The sequence below is a fragment of the Panthera pardus genome, unplaced genomic scaffold (assembly GCF_024362965.1).
Source record: "Panthera pardus isolate Hobbes unplaced genomic scaffold, ASM2436296v1 HiC_scaffold_12, whole genome shotgun sequence".
Lineage (NCBI taxonomy): Eukaryota > Metazoa > Chordata > Mammalia > Carnivora > Felidae > Panthera > Panthera pardus.
In genome coordinates, this window is record NW_026526677.1 from 45235730 (window position 1) to 45261261 (window position 25532).

A 25532-nucleotide genomic window follows, 5' to 3' on the forward strand; every position below is an offset into this window, starting at 1 on the left:
CTTTTCCTGCCACTACCACCATGCATACCCTGAAAGTCAGGTGGAGAGGGGGACTACAGCTTCTGCTGTATGGTTCTGACTGAAGTATGGGCTTAAATCTCTACCCTTAGCCCCATTTAGCACAGCTGAGAAAGATGGAAATTCCAAGGACATTTCACTAAATCTGGAGAGAGAACAGTAAATAAATAATTCCCCAGAATGCACATTTCATAGAAACAACATGATTTCCAGAGTTTTTGAGGCTCCAGAAATGAACTTCCAGTCCCATAGGAAAAGAGAGAGTCAAGTTTCCAGAGTCCATGTTTCTATGTTGCTGTCTGAGAGACATGCTTCTTCTTCAGGTTATGGATAAATTTGGTATTGACTGGGGTATGTTGCAAAGTATTTTTTTAAAATGCCAGGAACGTAGACAGACAAATTGAGGGTCAGGACCATCAAAATAAGGTCCTATTATGGACAATGGACTCTTTACCACATCTAAAATAGCTACTCTACATGTATTATTTTTATGCCAGAAGTGAACCATCCTAGGTTCTCTGAGCAATGGGAAGGGGAGTTGATAAAAGTGATAAAAGTGGGATGGGGACAAGAAGTCCTCATTCATAGAAGCCAAAAAGAATAAGGAGTTTATGCTTGGGCAATTTTTCCTTGGCCAGTTTAATCACTTTCCTGGACCTTTTCTCTGTAATTTTTTGGAAGATGACTACCACAAATACCTTCCCACCATGCAAATGCAGGGCTTTCCACTCATCAAGAGGTGAAATCTCTTAGGGCGCCTGGGTGGCTCAGTTGGTTAAGTGTCCAGCTGTGGCTCAGGTCATGATTTCACAGTTCGTGAGTTCAAGCCCCACATCGGGCTCTGTGCTGACAGCTCAGAGCCTGGAGCCTGCTTCGGATTTTGTGTCTCCCTCTCTCTCTCTCTGCCCTCCTCTGTTCACGTTCTCTCTCTCTCTCTCTCTCTCTCTCTCTCTCTCAAAAATAAATAAACATTAAAAAAAGAAGAAGAAGTAAAATCTCTGTCTCCTCCCCTTAAATCTGGTCTGGACTTGTGACCTGTTTTGACAATACAATATAGTGAAAGTGACATTCTAGGACTTCCAAGCCCAGGCCTAAATAAAACTAACAGTTCTATGTCCCCCCTCTTAGAAGCTATCTGTCAAAAGAAGGCCAACTGCCCTGAGACAGTGATGCCATGAGGAAGTCCAGACAAGCCAAGTGGAGATGCCACTTGGAGGGTGAGAGATATCTGGCCAGCAGGCAGCTATTCCAGTCCTCTCAGATGAATAAATAGACATGCAAGTAAAGGAGCCATCATGGACTTTCTGCTCTAGCAGACAACGCATAGAACAGGACAGTCTCCCAGCTAAGCCAAGCACAGATTATAGAATTATAAGAAATCATAAATTCTTGTTTTAAGCCACAAAAGTTGGGGGTGGCTTGTTACACAGTAATAAAAAAATGAAATGCCACCCTATGTCACAGTAAGTCATCATCCCCTCTGTGCTATCATGGTATTTTTGTACACACTTTTGTAATTGTTGGATTTCTAATTCATCAGTCTTCATTTTGAGACCTTAAAGACAAGGACAGTATCTTAAGCACCTCTGATTTCTCAGATAGCAGGTGCTCAGTAATTAGTTATTGGGTGGATGACTGGCTAAGATGGATGGATGCATGAGAGGTGATAAATATAGGAACAATTTTCCCTCAAGGAGCCAAAAAGAATGATTTAGCTTAAGAGAGGAGTCCTTTCCCAAAACCCCTTCCTCTGACACTTGAAGGAAAATGAGAGAATTTAACACAGAAATACAGAGAATTTAGAACCTGAGGGTGAATGAGGGCACTCCTTGATATCACTCACATCTATGAGGTAATAGAAAATATATATTGGTCTCTGCCCCCAGTTCCTGACACAGAGCTCCTGAAATCCTTGCGACTTCCTAAGTGATAAGAGCACTGGAGCATCTTTTGTTCTATTGAGGCAGCTCAGGGTGGGCTCCTGGATGGCTCCTGGTCACCAGAAAAATCAAGCCATGATTAGAAGTTTGGAATTTTCAGCCCCCCCCCACCCCACCCCGCTCCGTTCTCTAGAGAAGGGAGAGGGACTAAGATGGAGTTAATAATTGGTCATGCCTATGTGAAGAAGCCTCCATAAAATTCCAATAGAATGAGGTTCAGGGAACTTCCAGGCTGGCAAACACATCCGTACCAGGAGGGTGACACACCCCAACTCCATGGCGACAGATGCTCCTGTGCTCAGGACCCTCCCAGACCTTGTCCTGTATCTCTTCATCTGGCTGTTCATCTGTAGACTTTATCATATCCTTTTATAAACTGATAAATGTAAGAAAATGTTTCTCTGAGTTTTGTGAGCCACTCTAGCAAATTAATTGAAGGGGGTCTGTGATCCTCCGATTTGTAGCCAAGTCAGACAGAAGTTTTCAATAACCTGGAAATCTACTAATTGTGATGGGCATCTGAAGTGGGGTAGAAATAGTCTTGTGGGGCTGAGTCCCTAACCTGTGGGATCTGATACTATCTCCAGGAAAATAGTGTTAGAATTGAGTTAAATCATAGAATACCCCACTGGTGTCCGGAGAATTGCTTGGTATGGGTATAAACCTCCACACCTTTGGTGACCAAAAGTGTCAAAAGTATTTTCTGTGAAAGCAAAGGAAGCACACACATAAGAACTGGGTTTTTCCCCACACATAGAAAGTAAAAAACTGGGTTTTCCATTTATAGCTTCCATCTCATTGGTGATGAAGGACATATAGTCACTTATTGAAGACAATGATCAGACAGATTTGAGATAAGGACTCAGAGAAAGGACTGAGATAGATAATGCAAAAAAAAAGGGGGGGGGAGGGGCATTAGAATGACTACAAAGGAGAAAACATTACTGGAATGTCAGTCTTAGGCAAAGGCTATTGGTTAAAGCTTCTTAAAAGGGGGATCACCTTTCTTTCCAGGAAGAAATAAATAGATACAAATTTAAAAAATGAAAGCCTTGTACCTACTAGAGATGCTTGAGATTTGAATTTTAGAGAAATTCCATAGGTTGCCAGAAAGGCCAAATTGAAATGACCATGAAGTAAATTCATGATTAAATTTATAAAAATAATTGTACATTTGTTTTCAAGTAATAAGATTTAACATACTTTGGCAAATTTCGTAGACGAGGTGAGGCGTTCACCATCTGTGTAACAAAAATTGTCACCAAATGCTTTCACACATCCCAGTGTTTAAATGTGTAGTAAGGTCAAAAGGTGGAGACGGCAGGGGCTAGAGATTTTTAAAAATAAATCTTTATAAATTACTTTGAAAATTAAAATCAACATAGGAATGGTAATAACTGCTTATTAGGCTTATCACAGATTCTTCAAAAAGCAAAACTTATATATAGCAAGTATTAATTTTGTAATCACCATGCTCAGGTTAAAAAGCATTATGTTATCTATTTTCTTAAAATTATATTAAATCTGACTCTACCCAGCCTCTGACTGGCCAGCCCCTGTTCCTCATATTCCCCTAGAGTCTTAAATAGTCCAAAACATTCAGGAAGGTATACAATATTGGTCGTAGCTGATATACCCCCCGGTTATTTCCACATGATCCTTTGAAGGTAGGAAGTTTTATGTATTATGTACTTGATTTAAAATATAATGTATTAGTAGAAAATTTGAGGTTTAGTAAGGCCAAGAGATCAAGAGATGATTACCATTGAAGAGATAGTTTGTAACTCACAGATCCCAATAGAGGAGGTCATGCCATGCCATGTAGGGGCCACACAGGGAAGCACCAGGGTTGGTTGGGAGGCTAAGGAGAAGGGCCATACTGTGTGCAAGTCTTTACCGTATTTTCCTCAGAAAGGAGCAGATGAGGCATAGTAAGCAGGTTTAGGATTGGCTAGTTTGGATTATTTTGGTGGGGTCTAGAGCATAGGGACTGTCCCTGGTTGTCTGGGAGATGGCCCTAGGGTGACTAGTGCAGGTGGATAGTGGTTCAGAGGGTGAGAGTCAGATAAAGGAGTTAGTTGGGATTTGGACTCTGGATTGGTTGGTTTGCATTTGAAAAACACCCTCCAGGGTGAGTTGCTTACTATCTCTAGAAATTGGCTAACCATGGGAGGGGCAGTCTCTCCAGAGAGAGCAGGGCCTCAGATGTCAAAGCCTCAGAATAGAGATAATGAAAGACATAGGTAATGCAGTGCCAGGATGTTTGTGCAGGGCTGAAGGATTTTTGTGTAGACTGGGAGCCCCGTTGTGGAAGATCCAGTCTCCTAGGGCTGCCATTTCCCTTACCTTTTGGAGACCCTCTCAGTTCCCAAGAAACTAGCTCTCCCTCAGCTTTAGGAACTGCTATCCTCTCCCAGACCAACTACTTCAATTTACACCCTCTGCATTAATTATGATAGTTTCAGCTCTGGGGTACCTGGGTATCTCAGTCAGTTAAATGTCTGACTTGATTGCAGCTCAGGTCATGATCTCACGGTTGTGAGATCCAGCCCCTTGTCAGGCTTAGTACTGAGCTCCCACTGCTTGGGATTCTCTCTCTCCCTCTCTCTCAAGAAATAAATACACATTAAAAACCCCATGTCTTTAAAAAAAAAAAAAAAGGATAGTTTCAGCTACAAGTAATTAAAAAACTCAACTTGGCTTTAAAAATAAAGGGAAGGGATGCCTGGGTGGCTCAGTTGGTTAAGCATCTGACTTCAGCTCACGCCATGAATTCACGGTTCACAAGTTCGAGCCCTGCATCAGGGTCTGTGCTGAAAGCTCAGAGTCTGGAGCCTGCTTCAGATTCTATGTCTCCCTCTCTCTCTGCTGCTCCCCACTCTCTCTCTCTCTCTCTCTCTCTCTCAAAAATAAACATTAAATTTTTTTTTTAAATAAAGGGAGGTTTTGGCTTACTTACTGGTAGGAAAGTCTTCAGGTGTGGTTCTAAGATCTCTAGCACTATGTGTGGTGGTCTTAAAATACGCCTACAAATTCTTTGATGCTTCTCTTTTCAAAAAGTGAAGCTTAATTCCCCACACACTGAGTATGGGCTGGACTTAGTGGCTTGCCTCTAGTGAGTAGAACATGGCAGAAGTTACAATGTGTGACTTTTGAGACAATAACATAAAAGGCATTAAAGTTACCTTACTCTAGGGGCACCTGAGTGTCTCAGTCAGTTAAGCATCTGACTCTTGACCTCAGTTCAGGTCTGATCTCAGGGTCGTGAATTCAAGCCCTATGTTAGGCTCTGCACTGGGCACGAAGCCTACTTAAGAAAAAAAAATTTCTATGAAAAAGTTTCCTTACTCTGGGGGAAGTTATCTACCATGTTGTGAAGATACTTCAGACAGCCCTACAGGGAGGGTCCTACTTTAAAAAAAAATTTTTTTTTAATGTTTATTTTTGAGAGAGACAGAGACAGAATGTGAGTAGGTTAGGGGCAGAAAGAGAGACACACACAGAATCCTAGGCAGGCTCCAGGCTCTGAGCTGTCAGCCCAGAGCCTGACATGGGGCTCGAACTCACAAGCTATGAGATCATGACCTGAGCTGAAGTCGGACGCTCAACCGACTGAGCCACCCAGGCGCCCCAGGGGGAGTCCTACTTACAGCAATCACAAACCTGCCACCTATGCAAAAGGGCCATTCTAGAATCAGCTCCTCCAGCTCCAGACAAGCCTTCAGATGAGCACAGCTCCACCTGACATCTTGACTGCAACCTCCTGAAAGACCCTGAGAACAAGAACCACCTACCCAAGCCGCTCCCAAACCCCTTGTCCAAAGAGACTGCATGAAATAATAATCTTGTTTTCTTTAACTATTTCATTTTAGGATAATTTGTTACATAGCAATAGATAATCATTGTGCCTATTTCTTCTACTTTCCCATTATGCCCTTTTCCACATGGCACCTTAATTCTTTTTTTATTTTTAAAAAAAAATTTTTTAACGTTTTATTTATTTTTGAGACAGAGAGAGACAAAGCATGAACGGGGGAGGGGCAGAGAGAGAGGGAGACACAGAATCGGAAGCAGGCTCCAGGCTCTGAGCCATCAGGCCAGAGCCCGACGCGGGGCTCGAACTCACGGACCGCGAGATCGTGACCTGAGCTGAAGTCGGACACTCAACCGACTGAGCCACCCAGGCGCCCCAATGGCACCTTAATTCTTAAGCTTACTTCCCTCGTGAAGATAAAATAGCTGTATTAGTTCCAGGTCTGATGAACATACACCTCACTGTCCAAAAGAGAGTCTGTATGGTATCTTAGAATCCCTAGCAATTGACTTAAGCTTCTGACAAATTGGGCCACCCCTGAACCACCCCCCAAATTAGGGAAATGACATAGGCTGACTGCGAAAGCCCTGGGTTACCTGAACTGTGACAAGGGGAATGAACTTTACCCAAACCTCCTGCCTGCTACACACACCTTCCTGGGGAGCCCCAACCAGAAACTCTAAGCTTTTGACAACAAAAGCAATAAAAATGGGTTGCCTTCACTCAATTGACATTTCTATTGCTAAACCAACTTCCCCAGAGACCAAAGAAAACAAAAGCCTGCTCCCTCTTTTGTCACAGGAGTAGTGATGTGGAGGGGAAAATATAATGACAGCCAAAGACAAATGACTGTATCAGTAAATTAACCTGATGCATATTGTAGTGGGTTCTCTGATGACCCCCTGTAAGGTAACAGGAAAAAAAAAAAAAATATATATATATATATATAGTATATTTATATATCTGTAATATATTTAATATATTTATTTAAACATATATATTTATATTAAAATATGTATTTATTATATATAATTATGTATTTATTATAATTATAATATCTATCATATATGATAGATATATATATTATATATATATATATATATATATAATATATATATATATTGGTCTCTGCCCCCCAGTGCCTGGCATGAAACTCCTAAAACTCTTGTCATTTCCTAAGTGACAAGAATGCTAAAAACATCTTTTGTTCTAAAACGTGGTCTTTGACCCCAGTTCCTGACACAGAGTTCCTAAATCCTTTGGGATTGCCCAGGTGCTAGCAGTGTCTTTTGTTCTAAGGAGGCAAGGGTGGGTGGGGGTCACCAAAAAGACCAAGCCTTGATCCGAAGCTTGAAGTTTTGAGTCCTACAGATCACTCTCCAGAGAAGGGAGAGGGACTGGAAATGGAGGTAATTATGGATCATGCATACATGATGAAGCCTCCATACAAATCCTACAGGTGTAGGGCTTGGAGAGCTTTCAGATGGGCAAATATGTGGAGGAGCAGAGAGAGAGGCATGCCTGCACAAGGGGTGGAAGCTCCTCGCCCCTTCCCACACACACCTTTTCCTAGGCATCTCTTCCATCTGGATGTTCACCTGTATCCTTTATCATATCCTTTTATAATAAACAGTAAGTAAACTGTTTTCCTGAGTTCTGGGAACCACTCCAGCAAATTAATGGAACCTAAAGAGGGGGTCATGGGAACCTCCTGTTTATAGCTAATCAGTCAGAAGCGTAGGTGACAGCTAGAGTTAGAACTGGCATCTGAATTGCGTGGGGGGGGGGGGGTGGTCTTCTAAGACTGAACACTTAATTTGTGGGATCTGATGCAATGTCCAGGTACACAGTTTCAGAATGGAGTTAAATTGTAGGACACCCAGCTGGGGTTGCAGAGAACTGCTTGTTGTAAGAAAACCTACACATTTCTATCGTCAGAATGTTCTGAGTGTAACAGCACTGAGAGTAAGAGAGAAACACAGGAGAAGGACTGAGTCTTTGTAAACACTCCTGAATGTATATCTCCATCCAAGAACCCCTCCTCAAACCCCAGAGTCACATCCACTGCCTCTTGACTTGTCTACGTTGATGCCTAGAAGACATCTTAAATTAAACATATCCAACCTGAGATCCTGATTCCCTTCCACAGACATGCTCATGATTCCTATCCAACCCATCAGAAATCATGCTGGCCCTTCTCCAGAATTTATCTGGAATCCCATCGCTTTTCACCACTTTCTGTTATCCCTGGGTTACCATCATCCCTCACCTCCATTACTGCCTCCTAGCCAGTTCCCCTTGCTTCCTAGACATCTATTTTCAACACAGTAGCCAGGAAACCCTCCTATGCTCAAAACAAATTTTCAAAATCCTGTAGTTCTCCATTTTGCTCAGAGGAAAACCCTAAATCCTTATAGAAACCTACAAGGCGTTATGGGATCCTGTGACACCCCAGACTACCACTCCTCCCAGTTTTTTGTTTTGTTTTGTTTTGTTTTTACTTGGTTTTAGATACCCTGGCCTCTTCCTCCCGAAAACACGCCAGGAAAATTCCTACCTTGGGGCCTTTGCACCAGCTGTTTCTTCTTCCTTTGAGGGTCTTCTCCTGGCCACCCACTTAGGTAATTCTGTTACTTCCTTCAGGTCTCAGCTTACACCTCCTCTTCCCAGCAAGGCTCACCTGCACCATTCTATTTAACCATGGGATCTATGCAGCCCTATCTGCCCTCCCAAGCCCCTCTTGCCCATATCATATTTTCATGTTTTCTGGCCCTTATCTTCTGTATAATGCATTTGGGAATTATACTCATCGTCTACCATCATCCCCTGAGCCACATACATTCCACAAGAGCAGGGCTCTGTGCACATCTTTTTCACTGCTGTATCCTAGTCCTGAGATGTTGGAACCTCAGAGTAGGCGCTGGGTAAATATCTGTCAAGTGAATGAATGGCTGGCTCACATCAATCCCATGACATGGGGACCGTTCATGCACATTTGTGGAGTGCTTCAGGAACTTGCAGGACAAGAGGGCGAATAATTGGGATTAAAGTCTGGCCCTCATTCCTCCCCACAAGAAATCTCTATGATTAGACCCACCCCCTCCCCTCTGCCATAATTTAGGGCATAATTATGGAGATCTTGTTTTTTAATCAGAGCAGATTTCATTAAGTTAAGGAAAACATAAAAATGATGAAGATAGCCTGAGGCTAGGAATGCTATCACTGAAATGAGGCTCTTAACTTATGTGATTTGACATCTGGGGACTATATTTAGTAATCACTTTTGTCTTCAAATATGTAACAGTGTCCTAACAAAATGGCTTCCTCCTGGTGGTTTCCATCTCTACCTAGTCACATTGGATCTGTGCCTGTGTGCACGTGTACCCACAGGATTAGGAAACTGATGAATCCCTGTATATGTGTATATATATATATATATATATATATATATATATATTTGAAATATTTGTGCTTAATGTTTCTGACCTTGTTCCATTGAATAATCAATGGGCAAAAACAGTGCTCCTGCTGTTATCATCATAGGCCCAGGAACTTGTGTCATTCTGAGAAGTAATCTTTCCCACTAGGGAAAGATGAGTGAGTCTGGAATTTGACAGCCGTAAAAAATACACCCAGGGCCAAGGCCCACCTCCCTACTCCTCCACCCCTGCCAACCGCTTATCCTATCTGTGACTGCTTAAAGCTGGGTTTGCCCTATCCATAGGCTTCACCACTACTGATGATCTGTATATGAATGCTTGATAGAATGTGGAGCAAACACAGATTTATCCAAGGTGAGTGAAGTTTACATTCAGGTCTAAAATATACTTTAAAAAAAAAACAGCCATTTGATTTGTGGCATTATAATTCAAATTAGATTAGGTGGCCCAGTGTGAACTCCAATATATTCTAATAAATCCCATAACACAGCACTTGGCTTACTTTGGAATTAAAGCCTTTTTCCTTGACTCTATTCCTATAGCCAACAAAGTCTTAGAGAGTGGAACTTTATCTGACTCACCAATGTGGCTGTAACATCTGTGCCTGACACACAGTAGGCACTCTGTAATTTATTTAATGCTTGTTGGATTGCATAAAACAAAGAATAACGTAATAAGAGAATTAAATTAGAAGAAAATTTATAAATAATGCATACAGAAAAAGAAATTGACTAGTAAGACTGCACCGGGGTTGAATCAGCTGTTTCCATTTCAGAGACTGAATTCTGGTCACTAGAAAGACACCCTATGGCATATAATCCTATGGCCACTGATCTTATTAAACTGATTACAAAATCTTGGCAGGAATACTGTTAAAGAAGCTATGGGGATTTCAGTTCAATGAGCCTGAACATTCTATTTATTGAAAAGGACCAAAATGGAATGGGCTGCCTCTGGGTGGTAAATGCTGTGTCACTTTGAAGTGGAATGCCATTTTCTGAAGGCCCTCTGCAATCAGGTAGGGAATTACACTAAAAACTCTTTAAGATCCCTTTAATCTGTTACTTTATGAGTGTGGCCTTCAGGGGTCTATAACTGGAAAGCAGAATACGAATTCTTCCAGAAGCTGCTACAGAGAACACACCTGGAGCAAGCCTAAACCCAGAAGCCAAGAAGTACTCATGATGGCTTTCCCAGTGCAGTCACCCAGGTCCCAGGAAATGGCTCCTGATGGCCATTGCAAGGAGAGACCTAGGAAATGCTGCGTGATCCCACAAGGTCGCTAATGAAGAAAGGTGAAATAACTAATTTTCTTTTATTTTTAGCATTTGGGTACCAGGAACCCCAATTTCACCCCAGGCTGCTATGACTTAGGGGAAATACCTGTTACACTTGCCCCTCTAGCCTGTGCTGGCTCTTAATTCAAACCAATGTTCAAGACACATCATATTCTTTCTTTGACCACCATCCCCCCCACTACCCAAAAAGTTTACCTCCTCTTTTCTTTTCCTTTATTCTATAATCACTTGTTCTTTGTCCTATGCAGTCTGGATCTTTAAATGATTAGATGTTGAAAACTGTAATTTTATTTTACTTAAAAAATTTTTTTCATGTTTTTATTTATTTCTGAGAGAGACATAGCACAATGGGGCAGAGAGAGAGGGAGACACAGAATCTGAAGCAGGCTCCAGGCTCGGAGCTGTCAGCACAGAGCCTGACGCGGGGCTTGAACTTGTGAACCGTGAGATCATGACCTAAGCTGAAGTCTGACACTCAACTGACTGAGCCAGCTAGGCACCCTGAAAACTGTAATTTTACAATGTGTAAGAATTTTCTTCATTCTGGGGGCAGGAATTTGTTGTTAGGGCAGGCTCTAATTTTTTATTTGTTTTTCTTTTAATTGTGTAGATGTCTGGTAGGTATCTACCCAAGAAGTGATTCTAATGTAGATGCTTTAGGCTGTGAATGTTAAATATTCCAGTTACTAAAGACAATACATTCACTCATTCAACAAATATTTAAGTGCCTGTGTATCAGGCTTGGCAGGACTTCTGAGGCAGCTATGGCAGTCTTTATGGGGCCACCTTTACGTCTACATGGGAAACTTTCCCATTTGTAAGACTCCCTCTCACACACCCCACACCTCCAACCTTGGGGTCTTAACAGAACTTCACATGCTCAGTGGACAACTTATCTTCCACAGGCCTCCACACCTCCAGGAGGAGTCTGGAAAAAGCACCAGAGCTCAGAATCCTCCTTGACAAGATCCTCACCTCTCCCTTCCCTGACACTGACAACTTCACCACAACCATCCATCTGTATGTCCTTTGTCTCCATTTGTATTAGTCACTGCAGGAAGCCCACATCCCTCACTTCATCCCCAAGATCTCCAAAATGTTCTGCATATTCTGACCCCATCTCATAACCCTCTCCAACTTCTAAAACGGTCAATGTCTGAAATTCATGGTCATAATAAGCAATGTTCCCTAAACATTCAAGCCTTCTCTATAGTCTGGCTCTAACCAAAACCTGGCTCTTCCCTGAGAGCAGCGTTTACGTTGCAGCAGTTCCCACATCCCTCCTGTCACTGGGGTTCGTGGTGGGGGGGGGGGGGGGGGGGAGGGAGTTCTTTAAATTCCTCACTGTTGCTTCTCCACTATTCTCCTCTTACCTCTGAAAGAGCCATAGCTCTGACTCCCATGTCATCAGACTTTATCACACACCATCCCCCATTGCTACCATCACCCATGAACCCTGGGTGATTCCCACAATTTCTTCAATATTTGGGTTCCTCTCTCACATGACCAATGTCTGTCCTTCCAACCCTCTTCCTGTCATAATTCTAGGTGTCTTTAACATCCACATATTTGATCCTTCTACTATCCTGACCTCCAGTTTGTTGACCTTCTCCCCTCCATTGGTTTTGTCCTTGTGGAAATGAACCAAAGCTTGAGCAGGCTATAGAGCAAGTGAGTCAGCAAATGAGTCAGCGGCAGGCAGGGGAACGAGAAACCTTTCCAGTGAAAGGAAAGGAAGGCTTCAGGTGCACTCTGACTGAGATTGTTGGTGTGGGAAAGCTGGAGGCCGGCTAACTAGAACGCAGGCCGTCATGTGCGATTGATTTGGGAAGGAGATGCAAAATTGGCCATGTTAAAAGAAAATTTTCCACAGACAACTTACTGTTCCAGCAGGCTTTTATTCAGTGATTCATGAATCGGGCAGCATCTATCCAGCAGATAGAAAGGATCTCCAAAAAGCTATATAAGGCAAGAGATTTTTATACACCAAAGTGAGCAGGAACAAGGAAGTTATACTGGCATTTGCCAATTACTTTCCTTAGTTGGAGCCAGGTCAGGTAAGGTGCTGAGCAGGCATCTGCTGATTGGTTAAGCTTCTTCCTTTTCTGGGAGCACCAAGCATAGAAACTTAGTAAAGTTTTGGTTTGCTGATACGGGTTTAACATGGGGACTCCACCTTGGACCTAATCTGGTTACTTTAACAATTATGTGACACTTTTAGGTGCCCATGAACATATTTTATTTTAAAGTTAGAAGAAAAAGTGAATATGATAATACATTCAGCCTAGATAATATTCATCTTAATACATGCTACTATATATATATATATATATATATATATATATATATATATAATCATAATGAAACGTTAATGCAATATTGGTTTCAGGAGTAGAATTCAGGGATTCATCACTTTCATACAACACCCAGTGCTCATCATAGCAAGTGTCTTCTTAATACCCATCACCCATCTAGCCCATCCCCCACCCACCTCCCCCCATCACCCCCCAGTTTGTTCTCTTTTGTTGTTGTTGTTTATTTATTTATTTTTAAGGTGGGGAGGGGCAGAGAGAGAAGGAGAGAAAGAATTCCAAACAGGCTCCACACCGTCAGTGCAGAGCCTCGAACCCACGAACCCTGAAATCATGACCTGAGCCCAAATCAAGAGTCAGATGCTTAACAGACTGAGCCACCCAGGCGCACCTGTTTTCTATCTGTAAGAGTCTCTCATGGATAGTTTCTCTCTTTTCTCCCCTCACATATGTTCATCTGTTTTGTGCGAAACTCAATTTTAAAGTAACCTTTTTCCTCTCTTCCCCACACCTCCCCTCCTCCCTTCTCAGCCTCCTGTTTCGAAAGCCAGTACCCCCCTAACGACAAGACAAAGGAGGTGTGCAGCACGTACACAATCCCTGTCAAAACGAGCTAGGTCCTGTATTTCCCTATAAAGCCCCCAGCCCCTTCCTCCAGGCAGGCTTGCAGTTTTTGAAGGCCATAATCTGCTACAGCCTCCTTTGCCTGGCAAAACAGTAAAACTATTGTTCATCTTTATCCCAAACTCTGTCTCTGTGTTACACTTCTGGCTTCAAAGTATGGAAGTCAGTTTTTGACAACAATAATATACAAATATATCAAAATGTAATTACTTATTATTTTGTTATGTTAATTTATAAATTATCACATATGAATTATATTCAGTATTAATTACATTGACTTGATTTTTTTTAATTTTTTTACATTTAACTTATTTTTTTAATTTACATACAAGTTAGTTAACATATAGTGCAACAATGATTTCAGGAGTAGATTCCTTAATGACCCTTACCCATTTAGCCCTCCCCCAACCCCTCCAGCAACCCTCAGTTTGTTCTCCATATTTAAGAGTCTCTTATGTTTTGTCTCCCTCCCTGTTTTTATATTATTTTTGCTTCCCTTCCCTTATGTTCATCTGTTTTGTATCTTAAAGTCCTCATATGAGTGAAGTCATATGATATTTGTCTTTCTCTGACTAATTTCCCTTAGCATAATACCCTCTAGTTCCATCCACATGGTTGCAAATGGCAAGATTTCATCCTTTTTGATTGCCGAGTAATACTCCATTGTATAGATATACCACCTCTTCTTTATCTCTTCATCCATCAATGGACATTTGGGCTCTTTCCATACTTTGACTATTGTTGATAGTGCTGCTATAAACATGGGGGTGCATGTGTCCCTTCAAAATAGCATACCTGTATCCTGTGGATAAATGCCTAGTAGTGCAATTGCTGGGTCATAAGGTACTTCTATTTTTAATTTTTTGAGGAACCTCTGTACTGTTTTCCAGAGTAGCTGCACCAGCTTGCATTCCCACCAGCAGTGCAAAAGAGATCCTCTTTCTCTGCACCCTTGCCAACATCTGTTGTTGCCGGAGTCGTTAATGTTAGCCATTCTGACAGGTGTCAGGTGGTATCTCATTGTGGTTTTGATTTGTATTTCCCTGATGATGAGTGATGTTGAGCATTTTTTCTTGTGTCGGTTGGCCATCTGGGTGTCTTCTTTGGAGAACTGTCTATTCATGTCTTTTGTCCATTTCTTCACTGGATTATTTGTTTTTTGGGTGTTGAGTTTGATAAGTTCTTTATAGATTTTGGATACTAACCCTTTATCTGATATGTTGTTTGCAAATATCTTCAATTCTGTCGGTTGCCTTTTAGTTTTGCTGATTGTTTCCTTCACTGTGCAGAGGCTTTTAATTTTGATGAGGTCCCAATAATTCGTTTTTGCTTTTGTTTCCCTTGCCTCCAGAGACGTGTTGAGTAAGAAGTTGCTGCGGCCAAGATGAAAGAGGTTTTTGCCTGCTTTCGCTTGAGGATTTTGATGGCTTCCTGTCTTACATTTAGGTCTTTCATCCGTTTTGAGTTTATTTTTGTGTGTGGTGTAAGAAAGTGGTCCAGGTTCATTCTTCTGCATGTCGCTGTCCAGTTTTCCCAGCACTACTTGCTAAAGAGACCATCTTTATTCCATTGGATATTCTTTCCTGCTTTGTCAAAGATTAGTTGGCTATACATTTGTGGATCCATTTCTGGGTTCTCTATTTCGTTCCATTGATCTATGTGTCTTTTTATGCCAGTACCATACCGTCTTGATAATTACAGCTTTGTAATACAGCTTAAAGTCCAGGATTGTGATGCCTCCTGCTTTGGTTTTCTTTTTCAAGATTGCTTTGGCTTCGGGGTCTTTTCTGTTTCCATACAAATTTTAGGATTGTTTGTTCTAGCTCTGTGAAGAATGCTGGTGTTATTTTGATAGGGATTGCATTGAATACGTAGATTGCTTTGGGTAGTGTTGACATTTTAACAGTATTTGTTCTTCCTATTATATTAATTATTAATAATTATATAATTTTATGTGGATAACTATTAATAATTATACAATTTTATATGCCTTTTTAGTGGAGGAAGAGGCTCACAAAGGCAAAATTGCCTAGAACTCACAAAAGTCATAATGTGGCCCTGAGTCTTAAGTTTTTAAATACCATTTAGATATGTGTACTATTGTGATTTTATAATAAGAAATACATGCAGGCCTACCTTGGAGATATCACAGGTTGGGTTCCAGTCCCCTGCAATAAGGCAAATATCACAATAAAGCAAAGTCAAATAAATGTTTTGGTTTCCAGTGCCTATAAATTTGTGTTTACACTAGACTGCAGTCTATTAAGTGTGCAATATTATACACTAAAAAAAATACAAACCTTAATTTAAAAATACTTTATTGCTAAAAAGTGTCAACCATCATCTGAGCTTTTATCGAGTTGTAGTCACTGATCACAGATCACCACAACAAATAACAATAATAACGAAAAAGTTTTAAATATTGTAAGAATTACCAAAGTGTGACACTGAGACATGAAGTGAGCAAATGCTGTTGGACAAATGACACTGATAAACTTACTTAAAGCACGGTTTCCACAAATCTTCAATTTGTTAAAAAAAAAGAAAATGCAATATCTGTGAATCACAGTAAAGCAAAGTGCAATAAAACGAGGTTTGCCTATATTTGGTCTTTGTTCTCTTTCTGGCACAGAGCTCTTAAGACCCTTGGAATTTCCTAAGAAATGAGAGCTATAAATATGTCTTTGTTACCTTAATGAGGTGAGTTTTGGAACGTACCTAAGGATGGAAGCTGGTTGCCAGGAGAATCAACCTGGTTGATTTCAGTCCCACCCCTGTACCTCTAGGGCAAGGAGTGGAACTAGAGGTTGAATCCATGGCCACTAGCCAATGACTTGATCAATCATGCCTATGTAATGAAGCCTCCACAAAAAATATATTCAGAGAGCTTCTATGTTGATGAACCAGAAACACATCCATGTTCCAGGCACCAAACTCCACTGGACAGAAACTCCTGTGTTAGGGACCTCTCCCTGTGTATCTCTTCATCTGGTAGTTCATTTGTATCCTTTAATTTTCTTTGCAATAAACCAGTAATCCAGTAAGTAAACTAGTTTCCTGAGTTCTGGGAGTCATTCTAGCAAATCAATGGAACCCGAGGAGGGGTTCATGGTAACCTCTGATTTACAGCCATTTGGTCAGAAGCACAGGTAACCACCTGAATTTGAGATTGGCATCCGCATGGGCAGGGGGGTGGGAAACTGGTTATGGGACTCAGCCCTTAACCCATGGAATCTGACACTATTTCCAGGTAGTGTCACAGCCGAGTTAAATCCGTGGGACACCCCATCTGCAGAGGATCCAGTTAATTGCTTTAGTGGTATGGTAAAGAGCCACGCATTAGAATATGGCCAACATAACATTCACAAATGTACTTCTCCAACTTGAACCTTGATCCTGAACTCCAAATTTGTATATCTTTCTATCGTTAGGAACATCTAATTTCTCTTATATTCTTAAAACATGCTAAGTGACCTATTGATCAGAGTGAATCCAGATTTTGGGAGCCTGAAGCTTATATAATTTGGGGGTCCCTCTTTTAAAAAATGCATTAAAAAATTTAGGCATATGGGGCTCCTGGGTGGCTCAGTCAGTTGAGTGTCCAACTTCCGCTCAGGTCATAATCTCACAGCTCATGAGTTCAAGCCCCGTGTGTGGCTCTGTGCTGACAGCTCAGAGCCTGGAGCCTGCTTTGGATTCTGTGTCTCCCTCTCTCTCTGCCCCTAACCCACTCACATTCTGTCTTTGTCTCTCTCAAAAATAAATAAACATTAAAAAAATTTTTTAATTCAGGCATAAAGTAAATATTCACTTAAAATGTTAGAAGATAACAGAGGCAGATTTTAAGAGTTTATTTGAGCAAAAAATCAATTTGATTGGGCAAGACCAAACCAGAAGTAGTTAGAGGCACCCAGCTGACAGGAGCTAGAAGACATATAGACAAGAGGTGGAAGCAAAGAAAGGAAATTATTTGATTGGCTATAGCTTAAAACCTGGCTATTTTTGATCAGTTGTCCTTAGGTTTCAGTTTCATCACCTTGAGGCATTTTTTTACATATAGGCTTAGACTTTGATTTGCTACCTAGGCTGCCACCTTATTAGAGTTACCTCAGTCTAATGGCTTCCTCATTTGATTAATTTAACAAGAGTGAGAAAAAAAAAACTATAACTAGATCCAAATTCTAAAAAGCCAACAAAACCTATGAATACCACAAAATCCAGAAGCAATATTTTGATTAACTAACTACCTGACAGACCTTTATACTATTTTCTCCTACCAATTTTGGGGTACTTACTCTTTGATCAACTCTTCATTTTCGACACCAACAAGAGAAAGACAATTAGGTTTTTCTCTGGCATGGTTGGTGAGAAGTCAATTTTTAATACTGATATTTTAGAAAGTTTCTTTCAGCTTTACAACTTGTCATGGGTAATGTCATATACATTTTTGGGTTGTTTTCAAATTTGGGAAAATCTCCATCAAGTTCCTTTCATATATGAACTTTAGAGTTCAGAACATTTCGAGATTGTCTTTCCAGTGATTGAATCTAAATGTTTTTTTGAATTGACAATATTCTTTAACCAATATTCTTTGTTGATATCTTCTTGTGTTAGCATATTTTGACTTTTCTGTTATCTTCATTAATGTCACTGGTTTTGGGGGGTTTTTTGTTTTTGCCACATTAGCAATGTGGCTACTTAATCACTTCTCTGTATTAATTGGATGATTTATTTTATGGGATGATCAAGTTTATCACTTCTATTTTAAATTTATCTTTCTCTTAGTGAATTGCTGCTTTCAGAATAATCTGAAAATTTTATTACAATTCACTTCTCAGTATCAAAATAACTTCTATTGATTTCACTATTCATCTCTACTGTTTTTGCTTCATATTCCATTAATTTTAATCTAAATATCTTGTCAGTTCTTTAAAAAAATGCATTTACAGATGCCAAATGGTACTCTTCAAAAACACTCAAAACGGTAGTCTATAATTTCTCATTTTGTTTAAACATTCTAAAACCCCTTTCCACATTGCAGTTATGGTAGAATACTCATGCACTACCAAATATATACTTCCATCAAAAAGAAGAAAACAGGGGCACCTGGGTGGCTCAGTTGGTTAGGAGTCCAACTTCAGCTCAGGTCATGATCTCACGGTCCGGTCCGTGAGTTCGAGCACCGCCTTGTGCTCTGTGCTGACCGCTCAGCTTCAGATTCTGTGTCTCCCTCTGTCTCTCTCTGCACCTCCCCCACTTGAACTCTGTCTCTCTCTCTCTCTCTCTCTCTCAAAAGTAAATAAACATTAAAAAAATTTTTTTAAAGAAGAAGGAAACATCTATTGTGTAATGATAGTATCTACTCTATCCTCAAATATATTCTTGAAAGGAGGGAACTATTTTGACTTGGTCTTGGTGAAAAACAAATCCTCTGCTTACAATTGTGTATACGTGATGGAATTAGAATTTTCCATAGACTAAACTAGCTCTGGCTCCAAATGTTTCTGCTCTTGATCTTTATATGTATTTCCAATGAAATTATCAAAGTGATCCTGTTTAAAAGCAAGTCAGGTCATGTCAATCATTTGCCCAAGATCATCCAATAGATTCCTATCTCACTGTTAGTAAAAACCAAGGGCTTATGAGACCCTACACAGTCTGGACCAGGTACCACTTTGACCTCACCTCCCATTCTTCTCCCCTTTTCACTTTGTTCCAGCTACACAGCTTCTTGCTTTCCCTTAAATTCTCCCAGGATTTTCTGCCTCAGGGCCATTGTACATGCTATTCTCTTTGCCTAAAATTCACTTCACCTCTCACTCGCTCACCTCCTTCAGATCTTACTCAAACACCAACTCAGTGAGACCTTACTTGGTCTCTCTATTTAAAATCGGCCCCTAATATTTCCTACTACTTAAAAAAATTTCCCCCTACCTCTTATCATCAAAAGTACCTCATGTCCCTAATGTCTACATAAGGATTCAATAAAAATCAGTTGATTGAGTGAATGAAAGTCCAAGTCAGGGTCCTTTTTGGTAATGGCAAGGGTTAAATACAACTCAAGAGGAATGATTCTGGAATATCATTGTTCATTGTAGGACAACATATGCTTTGTCATGTATTTATTCATTTCTTGTCTCAATCAGCAAATCAATAAATATTTAGTGTTTGCTGCATGCTTAATACTGCCCTAGGTACTAAGCACACGTTGGTAAGGGAAGAAAACATGGTCCCTGCGTTCCTGAAGCTCATGGCTTCTCGAAAGAGAGAAAGGCTATGAAGACAAGTTGACTGTAGTCTTGGCACATCACTACCTGAACATGGTTGACTTATGAGTGGGCAAACCAGATTCCTGGAAATTCACTTGCAGCATATTCTACACATCCATTAGTCTTAAACACATGATTAAATAAGACAGCAACATCATGTGCAATGAATTTTAAGCCAGGCATGGAAGATCATAAAAGTTTAAGAAACAATAAATGTCTTCTTAAATTTCTTTTTCATCTCATGTGCTGTGTTAATAGCTGTCATTATTGAGATTTGATGACATCTGTATTCCTAAAGGAGGAGCCAGTGAGGCTGGCACTTTGGGTTTTAGATAGCTTTCAAGCAATAAGATTTAGAATCATTATCTAACTTAAATATTCAGAGAACATGCACATCAACTCCCCAACTCAGGCTGCCACAGATTTTCAACAGACTTTCTCACCCTGATCTCAGATGGCCATGGTATTTTTTGAATATGTGCATCCTGTCTGCTTTAATACATAGTATTTCGCAAGTTTTAGTCATTGCAACTAAAGCGTGGGCAAAGGTGGGGGTGGTGTGAGGGAAGAGCTTCTCATCGTGAGGAAATTTGAGACTAGTAGCTGTTCAGACCAAAATTGTCCATGTTTCCTCTGAGTTCCATAAAATTCAACTCAGAGGAAAAGTGTACCCCAGTGTCCAGCACACTGAGTGTTCTCAAAGATGTATTATTGCATGAATTAAACATTTTCAAAACTATTCAGGAGATATTGCAGGCAAAGCCACACACATCCAAGTTAGTGAACAGAATTGAGGCCAATGTGTTCTTTCTAATAAACTTAATTATACTGCTTTAGTTTGCCTCATTTGATTGTAAATATAACCCAGATGGCCTCAAATTCACTAAATTTCTGGATTCACTTTTTTTTTCTTCCTTTGTTCCTTCCATTCTCCCTAACTTCCTTCCTTTCCTCCCCCCCTTTCCTTCCTTACTCCCTCCCATCCTAACTTCCCTGCTTCCCTCCCTTCTTTCCTTTCTTCCTCTCTGTAAATATGTGTGCGTACATATGAGAAAACCCATATACAGAAAAATAAATAAGGGTGTATGATCAAATGATCTATCACAAAGTAAACACATTGCAACCAGCATCCCGGTCAAGAGAGAGAACACTGTCTACATCCACAAACCCTCCTCATGCCCCTTCCCCATTGCATCCTCTTCCCTACCTCCAAAGATAACCACTATCCTGACTTTTACGCTAATCATCTTCTTGAATTTCTTTTGGGTTCAACCATCTCACGTATATCCTCAAATAGTAGTGCAGCAACTTTCAATAAATGGATTCCATACAATAAATATTCTGCATGTCTAGCTTCTCTAACTTAATATTATGTTTGTGAGACACACATTGGTGTAAATAGCTATAACTTATCCATTTTAATTATCATATAGTATTTTATAGCATTACTATGCCACTATGATTTATGGATAACATAAAAGATGTCTCTGGTTTGGGATTATGACAAATACTCCTGTTATCTATATTCTTACACATCTCAAGGTGCCCATGTGCATGTTTTTGTATTGGGTATCATTGTGGGTTGAACTGTGTCCCCCATAAAGACATGTTGAAACCCTAATCCCTGGTACCTGTGAATGTGACCTCAATCCTTTCTTGTTTTTTATACTCTTAGGTTTTATGAATACTTCATCTAAAGCGTGAATTGAGTTTGTAATCAACACTAGTAATCTTTCATTTTTAATCAGAGTGTTTAGTCCATTTGTTTTCCTATCACTGACATTGGGATGTTTTAATTTACCATTTTATTATTTATTTTTTCTTTGTCCCACATATTCTTTCTCCCTTTCTCTTGAAATATTTTTAATTGCTTCATTTTTCTTTTCTATTAGCTAGGAAGCCAAATGCTGTTTTATAATTCTTTTAGTGGCTGCCTTAGAGATTACATTACGGCTTGTGAATTTATCCAATCCAATATTAACTGGTACTTTTACCTTCTTCTTGGACATGTCAAACTCTTATAACATTTCAACTCTAATTTATGTGCTCTTCATCTTATAATTTATTTATAAATTTAAAGTGTTTAATGGTAAATATTTTAAATGGTTTTATACAGTAAATATTATTTATATTGACTTATTTTTTATTGACCTTTATTTCTTCCTACACAGCAAATTGGTATTATTCCCTTCTGCCCTTTAGTACTCTCTGTAGTTCAGTCTACTGGTTATGAATTTTCTCCATTTAGATGAGTCTGAAAGTATCTTTAGTTTCTATTCTTTCTTGAATGACATTTTTGATGGATGTAAAATTCTAAGGTTGACAGTTTTCTTTTAGCACTTACAAGTTCTTAGCCCACTGTCCCAAGGCTTCCATTCTTTCTGTTGATGTGTTAGTTGCTGATCTTATTGTGACTATGAAGAGAAAATCAGCAGCAGGACAAAGTCATATTAAGATTTTTATCTTGTCTTTGATTTTTGTCATTTTTACTATGATGTGTTTAGATGCGGAATTCTTTTTTTATTTACCCTGCAAGATATTTGGAGAGAATCTTAAAAGACTGGACTCATATTGCTCTTTGGGTTTGGAAATTCTTAGCCACTATCTCTTCAAGTATTGCTTCTTCCCCATTCCTTCTGTCTGTCTCTCTCTCCCTCTCTCATACATTCTATCCCTCCCTCTCTCCACTGCTCTCTCCATCCTCAGCCTACTGGAATGCTAATAACACAAATATTAAACCTATCTAGCATATTCCTATATCCTTCTGTCTCTTATCTTCTACTCTGTGTTTTTCCTACCTCTGCCTCTCTGTGTTTCATTCTGGGTGCTTTTTTTCAATTTATTTTCTAGTGCATTAATTCTCTCATTAGCTAGTAAACCCTTTAATTGTATGCTTAATTTTGGTTTTTAAATCTAGGATACTCACTTGACTCTTTTTTAAAACTAGCTTTCATGTCCAACTCTTGGTTTCAGCTCAGGTCATGATCTCATGGTTTCGTGAGTTCAAGCCCCACTTCAGGCTCTGCGCTGCCAGCACAGAGCCTGCTTGGGGTTCTCTCTCTCTCTCTCTCTCTCTCTCTCTCTCTCTGTCTTTCTCCCTCCCTCTCTCCCTCTCTCCCTCTCTGCCCCTCCCCCACTCGCACTGTCTCTGACTCTCTCAAAATAAGTAAATTAATTAAAAAATAATTATAAAATAAAAACAGCTTTCAGTTCTCTCCTAAAATCCTAGACCTTGTATTTTATCCCCTTGAATACTCTGATCCCCACTACTTCAAAGTCTGGATCTGATCATTCCAATATATTAAGCCCTATTGCTTCTGCCTCTGATGGTTTTCATTCTTACTGGTTTGCCTCCTTGTGTTGCTGGCTAGTTTTTTTTTTCTGGTCCAGGATGCTATCTTTATAAAATGGTGGAAATAATTTGTGACCTACATGATCATATCTTCTTCCTGAGACGACGGACAATTGCTATTGCCTGGTGTTTGGCACTGTGGGTTCATCTTAATTGTTAAGGATTGGGATAAAGCAAAGCTGAGTTACAGTCCCTGCGGTAGGTCTTCGAACTCCATTTCATGCTTACTCCTAGGGTCCAAAATTTAAGGCCCTAAGCCAAAAGCAAGTAGGGTTCACCAAGTTTCCCCCATGCCCAGCAAGTTAGCTGGTTATTATTAAGCTATTGTTACCCAGTTTCAAAGCCACCCTTCTATTCTCTGCTTTGTGCTGCTAGGGCTGGAATTCTGTGAAGAACCACATTGCAAATTGAATTAAAAACCGTCATTCTGTGATTTTTCAGCTATAAACTGTTGTATGTTAAAATATCTTAAATGTAGTTGTAATCACTGGACTAATAAATGGTTGTATGTGTATATTTAATATTATTTAATATCCTTCCCTGACAAAATAAAATTTGCTAACCCTACGTTTGTCCCTATTGGTTTTTCTTTTTCTCTTATTGGGCTCTGAAAAAAAGCCCAGTAAAAGTCTTGGATCGAAACTGCAGTAGACATTGTGGGTCTGGATTTCTGTTGGGTATTTGGCAAGTTCTTCAGGATGTGCTCGTGGCCAAAATGGAGACAGGAGTTGGAGGCAAAGCCTGTGGAGTTAGGGCAGTGTTTTATAACATGTCACCCTGTCCTGAGAGCAGTGTTTTATAACATGTCACGCTGACAACCAAGCCTCACACATTCTCTGCTGCTTGTCATAACTCCTCCTCGTGTGGCTCTCCCCCTTCCACCTCATGTCCTGTCCTCCTTCTGACCCTTGGCTTCATTACCTATTCACAATCCTGCACCTGGTCTTTCCTTGGTGTTTACATTTGGAAATCGGAACATAATTGAACTAAGCATTCCATTTAAAAGATTGGAACAAAGTAAAAGAAATATGAGGGAATTAATAAAGATAAAGTGCTGAAATAATGAATCACAAAACAAATGCCAGCAGAAATGATAGATAAACCCAGTACTCTAGGAAGTTTGACTAAGAAAAAGTGCAAGACAAACAAATACATCAGGAATGAGAAAGAAGATAAAACCATAGTTGCAAAAAATAGTAAAAATCATTATAAAATATCATATAAAATGTTGTCAATAAATTTTCAAATCTAGATGAAATGGCTGATTTTCCTAGCACAATATAAATTATCAAAAATTGATTCACGAAAAACTAGACTCTCCAAACACATTAACAACCACACAATATACTAGCAAGGTTTCTCATAAATCTACCACTTTAAAGAGTAAAAATAAATAAGAACATTAGACCTTGCTTGTTTTACAGGCAAGATCTAACTAACCTAGCTATCAAGGAACACATAATCCTACCTAAATTACTGAAACTCTTTCAGAATATATAAGTGGAAAGTTTCCCAAACCATTTTATAAGTCTGTCATAAGCTTAATACCAAAACCTAATAAATAACATAGCAAAAAAAAAAAAAGTCAATCTCACTTAAAAATAAATGTGGAAAAGTTCTAAAGAAAATATTTGCAGCTGGTATATTAAAACAACAATACCCATATTCAAGGATGACTTATACCTCAATGAAGCACTGTTAGCATTATAGTATTGGTATAATGTATATTTACTGTCCTCTGCTGGCTATGCCCCCACCCTTACAGATGACAATCTGGGCCTCTCAGACCTTGGGATTCCCTGCCAAGATGTCCCTAAAGCCAGTTAACTGGCCTGCACATGCCTCTTCCCCTGTCTGTTCTTCCAAGGGTGGTCTCTGCTATTAGAATATCCATGCCTATGCCCAAAGTGTGGCCAAGGGTGGTTCTTTGCAGAGGGTAAATGATGCTTGAATGCATGAATTAGTGTGTATCCCAGTCTAGGGTAGAAAGATAGGGGGAGAAGGCCAAGGGTCAAGGAATAGCTTTTCCCATACTGCTACTTTTTTTTGGGGGGGGGGGGATGTGGAGCAGAGAGAGAGAGAGAGAGGGAGAATCCCAAGCAGGCTCCACTATCAGCAAGGAGTCCTACTCAGGGCTGTGAGATCATGACTTGATCCCAAATCAAGAGTTGGAGGTTTAACCGACTGAGCCATCCAGGCGCCCCACCCACCCATACCACTACTTCTGATACAGAACTCTGAGGGATACAAGAGTTCTAAATTTGAACCTGGTATTCTAGGTTATTATGAAGATATAAGTGTCAAGGTAGGAGGACAGGACGTATTCTGTTAAACAATTTATTAGCTTGATTCATAGCTAAATATCCTGACATATGGTAAATAAGCTTTTATTTGTACTCTTGTCTCAGGCCCCAAAAAGAGTGAGCCAGCCCACCTCTTCCAGATTTAGCACAGGTGAAAACCAA